Genomic DNA, 12,362 nt, shown 5'->3' on the forward strand with positions numbered 1-12,362 from the left:
AGGGAAGGGAATGAAGCAAGTATATGCTCATCAGCACTCTGCAGTGCCCTGCTGTGCTACTTGGAGAAGTTCCTTAACCTCTCTGAGGCTCATTTTTTAAATATTTGAAATGAAGGCATGATGATAACATCATGCTTGTTAAAGAGGATTTCATGAGACTGTGTAAGGTACTTAGCTCAGGACCTGATGAGTGGTTTTATACCTGCTTTTACCCAATCTGACAATCATTACCTTTTAATCAGGGTGTTTGGAGCTTTTGCATTTAATGTGATTGTTGATATGTTTATGTTAAATATATCATCTTGCTGTTTCCATTTTTTCTTTGTTCGCTTTTCTTCCTTTTCTGCTTTCTTTTGAGTTGAGTATTTTTTATGATTGCATTTTATCTCTTTTGTTGGTTTATTAGTTACAACTCTGTTTTATTTCAGTGATTACTTTAGCATTATAGTATGTCCATCTTTTACATACCTGTCTACATTCAAGTGATACACCACTTGACATATAGTTTAAGAAGCTCATAATGAAAAATGTTCATTTTTCTCTTCTTGCCTTTGTGCTGTTGTGGCCTCATGTTTTACTTCTGCATATAGTATAAGCTGCACACTTTGTTATTATTTTTGCTTAAACAGTCAATTATCTTTTGAAAAGAGTTAAATATAAATATTCTAAATACCCCAATTAAAAGGCAGAGATTGTCTAGATTGGATAAAAAAACAAGATCCAACTATATGCTACCAACAAAAAGCATATGTTGAAAATAAAGGGCAAACAGATTAAAAAGGTAGAAAAAGATACACCATCTAACACTAATCAAAGAAAGCAGGAGTGGCTATATTAATATCAGACCAAGTAGGTTTCCCAGCAAAGAATATTACCAAAGATAGAGAATATTTCATAATGCCAAATAAAGGGTCAATTCAGCAAGAAGACACAAAAATCCTAAATACTTGTTTACATAACAGCTTCAAAATTCTTGAAGTAAAAACTGATAAAACTATAAGGAGAAATTAACAAATCTGTAATTATAATTGGAGATTTGAAAACTTCTTTCAATGTTAGAACAAGAAGACAAATTCTAGAGCTAGATTATGCATAGGCTCAATTTTAATGAACGACTTAACAGAAAAAAACAATCTAAACAGTGAGGATATAGAAGACTTGAGCAAAAACTATCAGCCAATTTGATGCACGTGACAGAATGCAGCGATACCCAACAATGGTAGAATACACATTCTTTTCAAGAGCACATGGGACATGTACTAAGATGATCGTATTCTGGGCCATAAAGCAAGTCTCCATAACAATAGAAGGATTCAAGTCATGCAGAGTAAATGGAAATAAAAGTCAGTAACAGGTATCTGGGAAAACCTAAAATACTTGGAAAGTAAATAGCATTTTAAAGATTATAAATCTTACGTCTGTGGGACAAGAGGAAGTGAATTAGAGAGCAGCCAGGGAGGTATCAGAATGCTCTGGAATGATTTTTATGAAGATTGGAGCTGATCCTGCCTTTGATCTCCCCACTGCAACCCAATCTTCACACTGACAACAGCATGATCCTTCTAAAATCAAATCTGATCATCACTTCTGTTTAATGGCTCTGCATCACTCCCAAATTTCAGGCCAAAATCTTAAGACACAGTTTCTGTTCCTCCCTATATCCTCACTTCTCAGTGTCTCACTTCTAATTTCCTGGTACATTCTTTTGCTGTGTCTGTTAACACCATTTCTTTGCTTCTCTTTCTCCACTGCTAAAGTCTGGACAAGATAGATGCCTTTTTCATTTTTGTATCTGTGTCTAGCATGGTGTCAGGTCAAAGGGCATTGCTTCCAAAAAAGTTAGTTCAGTGAATATGAGTTTATTAAACATCATTTTCTTTGTCCTCTCCAAAAAAAATTAGTTCCTGCAAAATAAGGAAATTACTTCCTTTATGTAATTGGAAGCATTCTTCCTCCAAGAAAGTCCATTGAACTGAGCCTATGCACAGCCTAGCTCTAAAATTTCAAAGATCTTAATGCAGTGATTTTCAGTCCCGTTAAAGGAGTAAGACCCTGTCATTTTCTATTTCTGCATTTGTGTCTCACTACCTCATCTCTTGCTGAAATGTCCTTTTTTACATTAGTAGCTTGATAAATTGCTAAGCAGTTTTCATCAGACCCATTAGAACAATGGTGAGCATCCGTTTGTGGAGCATGGACATTGAAGAAATCTGATCTAGTATTGAGAAAATCATTCCTGAGCTCAGAACTGGCTCAGACTGGCACCTTCTGGCATTTGCTTGTGGGTGGGGAGTGTGGAATGCTTTGAAAGCTAAATAGATTTGTCAAGTTTTAAAACTCCCTTATGGCTAAAGGAAAACAGCATTCATTGTTCGAAAACACCATTGTTTGTTTTTTCTGCTTTTCTGGCTTTTGGGAACTGAATCTGCAAAAACCTTCACACCCAGCATTTTGCTTCATGCACCTCACTTATTTGGAGGAGGACCTGGCACCCCCTCCAGTATTCTTACCTGGAGAATCCTATGGACAGAGTAGCCCGGTGGGCTACAGTCCATGGGGTCGCAATGAGTCAGACCCAACTGAAGCAACTTAGCACCTCACTTACTACCTTTCTGGAGGATGTGAGTGGCATGGAAACTTTTTTATTGTGGTACAATGTTCACTTCATGGGAAATAGATGGGGAAACAGTGGAAACAGTGTCAAACTTTATTTTGGGGGGCTCCAAAATCACTGCACATGGTGACTGCAGCCATGAAATTAAAAGACGCTTACTCCTTGAAAGAAAAGTTATGACCAACCTTGAGAGCATATTGAAAAGCAGAGACATTACTTTGCCAACAAAGGTCTGTCTAGTCAAGGCTATGGTTTTTCCAGTGGTCATGTGTGGATGTGAGAGTTAGACTGTGAAGAAAGCTGAGCACCGAAGAATTGATGCTTTTGAGCTGTGGTGTTGGAGAAGACTCTTGAGAGTCCCTTGGACTGCAAGGAAATCCAACCAGTCCATCCTAAAGGAGATAAGTCCCGGGATTTCTTAGGAGGGAATGATGCTGAAGCTGAAACTCCAGTACTTTGGCCACCTCATGCAAAGATTGACTCATTGGATAAGACTCTGATGCTGGGAGGGATTGAGGGCAGGAGGAAGAGGGGACGACCGAGGATGAGATGGCTGGATGGCATCACCAACTCGATGGACGTGAGTCTGAGTGAACTCCGGGAGTTGGTGATGGACAGGGAGGCCTGGCGTGCTATGATTCATGGAGTCGCAAAGAGTCGGACACGACTGAGCAACTGAACTAACTAACTAACTGAACTACAATGTTCAGAACAAACTGAAAATCCCCACTTTAGTGCTCATACAGAATTTTACAGGAAAAGACACTATATCTGTCATTGTAGGAAAAGAGTGGTTTTGATAGGAGTGTGGAACGAGACTTCAAATCTGTTTTTCTACTTCTTGGCTGTGTGAGCTTGGACAAGGTATTGAACTTATCTGTGGTATCTCAATATCCTCATCTATTCCACAGGAATAATAGAACTTACATCATAAAGTCATTAAAAAAAAATAGGTTGATACATGCAGAACACATGAAAGGGTAACGGGCACAGAGTAAGTGAACAAGATTCAGTTACCACTGTTGTCAATGGTATCGGTGTCATTATCAGCATCATTAAGCAACTGAATGTAGAATTTCCACATCTGATTATTAAGCCCCAGCCGTTCTGCAGCCATGATTCTAAAGGATACCACCTCAGTAGCAAGGTTGCTTTATTAGTGTGAATCCATCACAACCTGAGCGGTACTATCCAGAGGCTTCACCCTGTTTTTCAAATCTCTGCTCCAGCGCCACTGTCATTGCTAGGACGTCATCATCGCTCACCCACACTAACTCAACAGACTCCCGTCTCTGGTCTTTTCACCTACTAGGCACCATGCCCCTCCACCACTCCAATCCATTTTCTCCACAGAAAGCAGAGCCATCTTTCTAATATCATCTCCTCTTCAACTTCACTCACTTACTTTAGGAAAAAAAAAAACCCTCAGTGACAACCTTTGACACAGTATAAAACCCACCGTCCTTGGGTGAAGCACAGGGACCTGCAGGATCTGACCCAGCAGACCTCTCCACTCTGCCCTCACCACTCATCCCCATGTAGAGATGGACTGTTTGTGTTTCCTCACCCACCTTGCTCTCATCACTGCTCTCACTGCCTGGGATACTCACTCCCTTCACCTGGATGGACTTACTTGTCCATCAGGGTTTACCTGTGGCTGGTATCCTGCTCTTCCAGTCCCCTCCCTCAACTTTGGATTTAGAGCATCCAAACTTTAAGCTCCTTGAGGCAAGGACAATGCGCACTAGCTTATACCTAATTATCTAGCACATAATATGTTTATCAAATATGTGTTGAATTAATTACCCTTCATTCAGAGTTCTTGGAGGTTTCCATACTCACAGGCCTAGCATAACACTTAACTCATTATAATCACAATTATTCTAGCTTTGTCTCCATTAAACTGCAGCCTTCACACTCAAGGCTGGATCCTTGTCTTATGCACCAGTGTGTCCCCATCTTCCAGTATAGTTCCTGCCATGAAACAGGAACTCAACAAGTTCCAAAAGAATGAATAGTATCCACATACCATTAATCTCAGTTTTGAAGTTTCCCCAAATTCTGAAGCAATGGGATTTATGCCCCCCATTCCCACCTTGGGAGTTCTTGGATGTTATCCCAACAATACCACTGACAAATATTTGTATGTACATACACTTTTCTGACTGGTGGAGCCATAGCTTTCGTCAGATTCTCAGAGGAGTTTCTGATTCCCCCAAAGGTAAGAATCTAAGTCCTAAAGAGTTATATTTAAAAACCAGTTGTGAAATAAAATGTTTGCAAGGAATCAAAACTACTATGTAGATACTACCTCTCACCAGTTAGAATCGCTATCTTTAAAAAGTCTACAAATAACAAATGATGGAGAGAGTGTGGTGAGGAGGGAACTCTTCAACACTTGGTGGGAATGTAAAGTGGTGCAGCCACAATGGAGAACGGTGTGGAAGTTCCTTAAAAATCTAAAACTAGAGTTGACATATGATCCTCCAATCCCACTACTAGCCATATATCTGGACAAAACTATAATTTAAAAAGTTATATGCAGCCCTATGTCCACAGCAGGGCTGTTCACAGTAGCCAAGACATAGAAGCAACCTAAATGTCCACCAACAGATGCATGGATAAGAAGATGTGGTGCTTATATTCAATGGAATACTGCTCTGCCATTTTAAAAAAAAGAATGACATAATGCCATTTCCAGCAACATGAATGGACCTAGAGCTTATCATACTAAGTGAAAAAGAGAGAGAAAGACAAGCACCTTACGATGTCACTTATTCGTGGGATCTAAAAATGCCACAAACAAACTTAACTACAAAAGAGAAATAGACTCACAGACACAGGTCAGACTTGAGGGTGCCAAGGGGGAGGGATGGACCGAGAGTTTGGGATTAGCAGATGCAAACGATTATATATAGGATGGATAAACAACAAGGTCCTACTGTACAGCACAGGGAAATATATTCAATACCCTGTGATAAACCATGATGGAAAAGAACATGAAAAAGAATATATCACTTTGCTGTACAGCAGAAATTAATGCAACACTAAATCAATTATATTTCAATAAAATTTTTTTTTTAAAAAAAGGAAATAAAAGCACACTCACACACTCACAAAAATTGTTTGCAAGGTAGTTTGGTGAATCAGCCCATTTGGCCTGGACGAGGTAGTGGGTGTGTGGCCCTACAGCCTCCAGTCGTCTCCCTGCTGGACTGTGGAGGCGCCAAGTGGCTGCAGAAGGTGTTTTTTTCTCGGTAACTATCCTGAAAGCCTCCTCCATCATACCTGCAGGAGCAATGTGAGACTCATTTGCAGGGCCTTCCTGGTTCTGGAAGCGTCAAGGATTTCAGCCCTGGGACTAGCACCACTGAGTGTGTTAAGTCGGCATTCAGGGAGGAGAGACTTTTCTGTTCAAAGCCGAGAACCTCCTTTGATCCACGTTGGCTAGACGTTTTTCCTGGCTTCCATCAATAGACTTGGCATTTTTATTTTGTTTTGTTTTGTTTTCTGGCCTAGACCCACACAAACAAGAGACTAGAACTTCTCTAAAAAGCTAAGAAAAACCACATTTTAAAAATAACTTGAGCAAATGAATTCATTCTGGCAAAAGCAGTCCAACTACGTAAAATAAACTAGGGTTTCGCAATAGCAAGTCCTAAAAAACGTAAACAGCCCCAGGGTCCTCGTGAGCCAAGCCATTTGCTGAACACAAAGTCCCTGACCTAAATTCTGCCAGAATAAAGAACACCTTATAAAACTAGGAGTTGATGGCCATCATGTGAAAAGATGATGGGGAGCGAGGAGGAGGGGTGGGATCAACCCAAGAAACATGAGAAAGTCTCCTGATGAGATTCTCAAAGTGCTAGCTTTCCGAGCCAAAAGCTAGGCTGACGAGGGACTAGGAGGCAGCTGTGGGTACGGGCTATGCCTCAGGCCCTTGCTCAGACCCCACCAGGCTTCCGCTTTCCCCAGGGAAAGTCAGCATCCACTCTCTCTCATGGAGTCACAGGGAGCTCCTGCAGGTTTTACCTCGTGTTTTCTTGACAGGATAATGGTTCCACTGAAGTTATAATAACACACTTGGCCAAGGAAGCCCGTGCTGTTCTAGGAACTTCATACCCAGCCAGACTGAGTTTTCTGAGCATCATAGTAATGTATTCTTTCTAATGAGGCCCATACTGTTCTGATGAACTTCTGCACTGCTTCATCTCTATACCAGAAACAATACTTGCTATAAATACTAAATATCACGATCATCATTTTATATTCAAATAGTCCCCCTTCCAAAAAAAAAAATAGAGTACTGTCTTATCTCTTAGTAGTAGTGAGGGCCTTTCTAGACTGAGAACACTGCTAGAATCCACATCTCAGAACAGACAGAAGTTGGAGAAATTCAGAGAAAGTGCACAGGAATCATTTTTAAAGACAGGGCAATTTATAGAAAAGGGTTGAAGAGCTTGTTATTGTTTATAGTAAGCCTTAATACTATATTTCAGGCATACTAATAAGCCACATTTATGGAATAATGGCTATGTGCCATTTCCCATTTAACCCTCACAACAACCTCAGAAATTGAATACCCCCTTGGTACACAGTACTCTTGCCTGGAGAATCCCATGGACGGAGGAGCCTGGTGGGCTGTAGTCCATGGGGTCGCTAAGAGTCGGACACGACTGAGCACCTTCACTTTCACGTTTACTTTCATGCATTGGAGAAGGAAATGGTAACCCACTCCAATGTTCTTGCCTAGAGAATCCCAGGGACAGGGAAGCCTGGTGGGCTGCGGTCTATGGGGTCGCACAGAGTCGGACACGACTGAAGTGACTTAGCAGCAGCAGCATGGTACACCACAAAGACACTGAAACTGAGGTGGAAAGATTGTCCAAACAGACATTTTTCACAAGTGTCTTGCTTTTCGATCTCTCTCTTTTCTCTTACCTAAAAGTTGGATAGTACTTTACCTTCACCTTGAGCAAGAGACATGGGTCGCTTAGAATGAACAAAATCAGTGTGAACTCTGCCTCTTTCACTCTGTCACAGCGACCATCAGCATTCTGGAAAGTGGCTGCTCCACAGCCTCAGTTCTGCTGTGGGAGCCTCAGAAGCACAACCTCCCCCACCCCCATCCACCAAATCCAAGCACGTCACGTGAGCAAGACGTTAGCCTTCAGGTTTTCGGCCGCTGAATCTGGGAGATCGTTTCTGCAGCAAAACCGGTGAGACTTGGTCACCCAGCTGACTGGAACATGACGTGCCTCTATGGTCCACAACTTATTTCAGCTAACACTCTGTGCTGCCTTCCAGGTCTATGTCTTGTACCTTGCGTGAGCAGCAGAGGGAAAGGTCACTATCTCCAATGGCAGGAATTGAGATTCCCCAGGGTGCACTTAAGACTGATGGTCAGGGTTTCTTCCTTGGTGGCTCAGTGGTAAAAACTCTGCTTACCAATGCAGGAGGCACGGGCTTGATCCCCTGGGCCAGGAAGATCCCACATGCAGTGGGACAACCAAGCGCATGTGCCACAGCTCTCGCGCCTGTGCACTAGCGCCCAGGAGCCGCGGCCCCTGAGTCCACTGTGCCACAGCTTCCGAAGCCCGAATACTGTAGAGCCTGCACTTCACAACGAGAGAAGCCGCCACATTGAGAGAAATCACCGCAATGAGAAGCCCCTACTTGCCACAGCTAGAGAAAAACACCTGAGAGCAGTAATGAAGACGCAGCACAGCCCAGGAAATAATTTTTAAAAATAGACTGACAGATAAAGAGAAGTGAGGATGACCAGGGGACTTCTATTGAAGATTTATTCAGAAGAGAAAAACGGTGACTGTTTGGATGTATTGTCTGCCACGGATGTTGAGTGAACACTTTGCATGTATTTTCTCAAAGAACGCTCTACTTAAGGGAAATTTTCTTAATAGAGTTCCTGGCTTGGAATTGTCTCCTCTGCTTCCGGGTTTCTCTCTGGTTTAGTCTATTTTCTTGCAGAACTCAGGGCAGAAACCTTCCCCTTTACTAATCAGCATGCAAGACGGTTTTCATTTCCAGTCCAGCAGGAACCCAAGGATTTTGGTTTGGATTCCCCTCAAATAAGAGCCTAAGATAAGGACTCCAGGACAGTGAGTTTATTTGGGAGGTGATTAGAAGAAGCTGGAGTTAGAGAGCAGGCTGACTAAAAGGAAAAAGAGGAAAAGCCACTATGAGGATGAAGCATACCTACCATCCAAGGTCATTGTGAAGATACGAGGCGCTAACAGAAGTGAAAATGCCCAACACCGCTCCTAGCACATACCAGCCACTCAATAAACATGAATCCTCTGCCCTCCGTCGCCTGAAAAATTCTGGAGCTGTACTAGACGCTGAAGCAAATCAACTCTAAAGTCCTTCCAGTTCTTCACTTGTGCTTTCTTTGGGGTTTCTGGTGAAGACTCTGCCCCAACTTGAGTAGCAATGAGAAACCACTTCAAGTGAAAACCTGATTTAGCATCTGCTGAAACAAACAAAAAAGAACCCAGGAAAGCAAAAAAGCCATGGAAAAGGAATGGAAGTGTAATTCTATTTTTATAAAAAAGGAGATTTCTCCTTCTGGAATGCTCGGTGGAAATCTTGATGAGGGACCTAGCTGTCATAAATCCTCTCTGGAACAAAGTAACAAAGGAAGGAAAGGAGAGAAAGAAAGGAGGAAGGGAAGAGAGAGGGATAATGGAAGGGAAGAGGCGAGAATAAATAAAAGAAAGAAGGAAGGAAATAATCCAACAGGGACTCTGCTGAGCAGACCGTAAGACTCAGGGACAGTTTAAAATGAAACTTCCCTGAAAACCTTTCAGAGAGCTGTGCTTCTTCAGAAAAGCATCATCAGGGCTGCTCAATGCCCAGGGCAAAGTCTTTTTCATATTATTGGACATGAAACAATATCACATTTGAGGTTGGCTGGAGGCCATTCAGAAATTCAATAATTATTCAACCCAAGGGGCTTTCCAAATGGTGATGTAGCTTCTTAGGAGGAAATTAATATTGAGCAGTATATCAAATCTAATTGGAATCTTGAGGAAAGAGGGTCCTGAGTAGGTGAAACAGCTGGAGGCTAATGTAGAACAGAGTAAGTGATGTCCTCGCTTTTGTGTCTTGCCTTAATTATGATAGGAAAAGGAAAATCTTGTTTATTTTTTATGCTGGGAAGGCTTGGGAGAAGTTCTTCCACGGCACCTTGAGTCTGACAGTAGTTTCTTTTGTTTCTTTGCACAGATATTCAAGGAGAACTATATCTGCACAACTTCTTGGTTGGCCCTACAAGGTAGGCAGGGGTTCATGACTGACTTATTAGCCACCCAGTGGGTAGACACGGATCACAAAGGTATGGTGGTGTTTTCTCCTCTTGAAGAGAAAGTCTATTTGATACCCATGTTATGTTCCTATTTGGAAGAAGGAAGGGGATGCAAGCAAATTCGAAGCATCCATGACACACCGGCCTCTTCTCTATCTTCCTATGCCTTTCTGTATGAACTACTCTGAGAACATGACTTCCCAAATCCATGAGCATACAATGGTCTGATTTTCCCACTTGAGAGAGGTGCTCAAGACTCACTCTTAAATTGATTTCGGGGAACTAGAATACCCAGTCCTTATTGCCTGGAGAATCCCAGGGACGGGGGAGCCTGGTGGGCTGCCGTCTACGGGGTCGCACAGAGTCGGACACGACTGAAGCAACTTAGCAGCAGCAGCAGCAAAGAAGACTACATTAGTTGCTGGTCCTCCTGGTAACCATCCCTCCTTGGATCCTATCTAAGTTGACCTGTTTAATGGTGAGACAATTTCTCTCCATTATTCAAGTGCTGAGGCCAACCACAAGTGTACCACATTCAGCTTGTGTTAGGCCCGAGCAAAAACATCAGGCTTATCTTCTGATAAGAAGAAGAGTCACCCATTAAAGATCCAAATTATATTAAAAACCCTAAATCTAGTCTAGTAGGGAAGAACTGGAAGAACATTGGGTCACTATGAAAAGTGCAAACAGATCTTAAAAACAGAAAGAAGGCTCACAGTCTCCTTTCAATAAACAGCTTAGGAAAGAATATTCATTCTATGCCTATAGAATTGAAGGCAGGTAATTATCCATTGTGATTCTAAATTGCAGGGGGTTTTTTGGGTTTTTTTGTTTTTTTTTTTTAGCTGCTGCTAGAACTTTGAACAGTATCATAGAGTATCATTTTAGCAGAAATGACTATGGACATTCAGTTTCATTTTAAAAACAACATGGATAACATGGAGTTTTGTCCTGGCTTGAAATTGCTTGATATACACACACACACACACACACACACACACATACACACACATATACACTTTTCTTTGAATTGCCATTATTTCAGTGCTTAGGGGGAACTATGTACACTTATTTCCAGAACCCAGAATTCACTAACATAAATGCTAGTATCATAGATCCCATAAAGCACTGAGACAATCCCTCCAAACTTGCGACCAGTCAGAATTTTGTAAACAAAATTAAAGTGGGTAAGCCCTTACTTTTGATTTGTTATGTAGACACTTAGCCTTGCAAATCATCATTGCTTGGGATCAAAGGAGAGACTCTGAGAACATCTACTGTTTGTTAGCAAGCCGCCTGTAGTAATCAGGTTAGCACACAATAACTCAGCCAAAATGAACAGAATTTTCACCAAATCTCACCTCTCACCAAGCTGAACTGGAGTAGCCCTTGAACTCTGAGCACTGCTCTCCAAGGCAACATAACTGTGAGCCTATGTTCATCAATGACAAGGCATACAGGCTCTCTCCACTGTTACTCTATTTCAATTTGACTGTTATGATGTTGCTATGGTGATACCCTTCTGACATTCCTTTGCTCTTTTGGTGCCCTCTCAGAGGAATCTGTAATGAAGAGGTCTGGCCACAGAATCTTTCTGGGACTTTTCCCATAACACCACTGAAGACCAGCATGACTTTCCTCTTCTAGGAAATGCATGTATAAAGCATGAACTGAAAATGATGAAAAGTAAGCTGCACTGACTTGACAAGAAATGTGAATGTTATTCATTCTGTATCGACCTCACCAGAAACATTCTCTTTTTGTTCCCAGTCCCGGCAGATGTCACCCCAAGGGACAGTGGGGCTTCTGGATTCAGTGTGGAGTGTAACACCCACTGAGTGCCTGGACAGCTTACTCTCCTGGGGGAGGGGCTGTGTGAGGGTGGCGTGAGAATGACTGGAAGGAAGAGGACATAGGTTTTAGAGCACTTACCTGTCAGCACTTAAAGTGACAGGTACTCTGCTAAGCATGTTACATGCAGCCCTGCATTGAGTCCGTACAATTACGTGTGTCATTTACCTCATTTTATAAAATGAAGTAAGCTGACTCGGAGAGACTAGACACAGCTAAGCTCAGTCTTTCAGACTTCGAAGCCCATTCTCTTAATTACTATGAACCTTGTCTGTCTATACTTCATCTTTCAGATAATTCTGGCTTCTCTCTTTTCCCTAGAAGAGCTTGGAAGTGAGATTCATGAGTGGCCACATCCAAATTCCTCATCAGACTTATCCCATAGGAACCTGGGATGCGAAAGAACCTAAAAGCTGACAACCTCCTCACCAGGGACTGATACACCCTGTGGCCTTTTCCACTTATGTATCAGGATACACAGAACACTGATGGTCATGAGATCCAGATTCAGTGTCTCAATTTTAGTGGTTGTGTCATCGTGGATGAATCACTTAATCCTTCCAGCCTTAGTTC

This window comes from Budorcas taxicolor, chromosome 8 (genome assembly GCF_023091745.1).
Source record: "Budorcas taxicolor isolate Tak-1 chromosome 8, Takin1.1, whole genome shotgun sequence".
Taxonomy (NCBI): domain Eukaryota; kingdom Metazoa; phylum Chordata; class Mammalia; order Artiodactyla; family Bovidae; genus Budorcas; species Budorcas taxicolor.